Raw genomic sequence first — 779 nt, 5'->3', positions numbered from 1 at the left:
GAAGTCAAAATTAGTAACATATTATTCGTGTCTTGCAATTCCTCTTGCGTTTTTGTGGTGCATAGATAATTGCAAAACTGACAGAAGGAGACCTAGAAGACCTTGATGAAAAGGAATAATAAGGAGATTATTTGCTAATCAGGAAGAAGATACATACTAGAGAGAAGGAAGAAGATACATACTAGAGAGAAGAAGGAAGAAGATGCATACTAGAGAGAAGAAGGAAAAAGATACACAATAGAGAGAAGAAGGAAGAAGATACATAATAGAGAGAAGATGGAAGAAGATACATAATAGAGAGAAGGAAGATGATACATAATAGAAAGAAGGAAGAACATACACAATCGAGAGAAGATACATAATAGAAAGAAGGAAGAACATACATAATCGAGAGAAGAAGGAAGATATATAACTGAGAGAAGAAGGAAGCAGATACATAACAGAGAGAAGGAAAAAGATACATAATAAAGAGAAGGAAGGAGATACATAACCGAGAAAAGTAAGAAGATACATAATAAAGAGAAGAAGGAAGAAGATACGTAACAGAGGTAAGAAGGAAGAACAGAGAACAAAAGATGAAACACAAAATTTACCAATTCTCAACTAACACGGCTATCTCAGTACCAACCATCGCCGCTGTGACGCGTCTGGCGTGTTTGGCGAGCGACGGAATCCCGAACGGGCCTCCGTTTGAGAGGACTACTGAGGACTACCCTATGGCTTGACGCTAAATTTTCTCCGCTCTTTTTGTTTCCTTAGTAACGTATCTGTAAGCCATT

The sequence above is a fragment of the Penaeus monodon genome, chromosome 23 (assembly GCF_015228065.2).
Source record: "Penaeus monodon isolate SGIC_2016 chromosome 23, NSTDA_Pmon_1, whole genome shotgun sequence".
Classification (NCBI taxonomy): Eukaryota; Metazoa; Arthropoda; class Malacostraca; order Decapoda; family Penaeidae; genus Penaeus; species Penaeus monodon.
The sequence above is the reverse complement of the archived record's forward strand: the minus strand, read 5'-3'. Positions refer to the sequence as shown.